Source organism: Branchiostoma belcheri, unplaced genomic scaffold (assembly GCF_001625305.1).
Source record: "Branchiostoma belcheri isolate BF01 breed outbred unplaced genomic scaffold, Haploidv18h27 scaffold84, whole genome shotgun sequence".
NCBI classification, from domain to species: Eukaryota; Metazoa; Chordata; class Leptocardii; order Amphioxiformes; family Branchiostomatidae; genus Branchiostoma; species Branchiostoma belcheri.
In genome coordinates, this window is record NW_017804509.1 from 1,150,650 (window position 1) to 1,151,313 (window position 664).

The following is a 664-nucleotide window of genomic DNA, read 5'->3' on the forward strand; positions in this document are numbered from 1 at the left end:
ATATTAAGTAGCAGCGTGCGATCGACGCTCTGATTGGTTCACCTCACATGACCTGCGTTCTGATTGGATAAGCGATGTGGCCAGCAGCCGGCAGCGCGGGAAGATTTTTCTTCGCCGGCAGGCTCTCGCCGGTGAAGAAGAGACACATTTACGCTGCTTTCTACGTTTTTTCTACGACTACTAAGCAACATCCTATTAAAGAAATACATAATTAAAAGAATTTTCGGGAAGATGTATATTTCTCTACGCCGATTTTTGGCCATTTTCTCGTAATTTTCTTGTTCAAGGAACCCGGAAGTCAGTGTACCGGGACGCGGGGTGAATTTCCATAGGGCATTTATGGATCGCACCCCGCTAGAATTAAACCGTCAAAACAGAAACAAAACTTCCAAAAAGCGAAACTGTGACATTTTTTCACATCCCAATGATTATTTTTTCGATCAAATTGACATTTAAATATGCTTTCTTTATTTTTCTGCATTTTGTGGCCGGGCGCAAGGACCGCGCGTAATACGATCGGAGTGGCAAACAATTTTAATACAGCCTTTTTCCGGAATTATTTGTGCACGAACAGTAAATTTTGGAGCCACAAGATTGCCATAAAAGCTGCTCAGAATGTACCAAAAACGATGTTTAGGGGTCTAATTTTTACGATTTCCTCCGG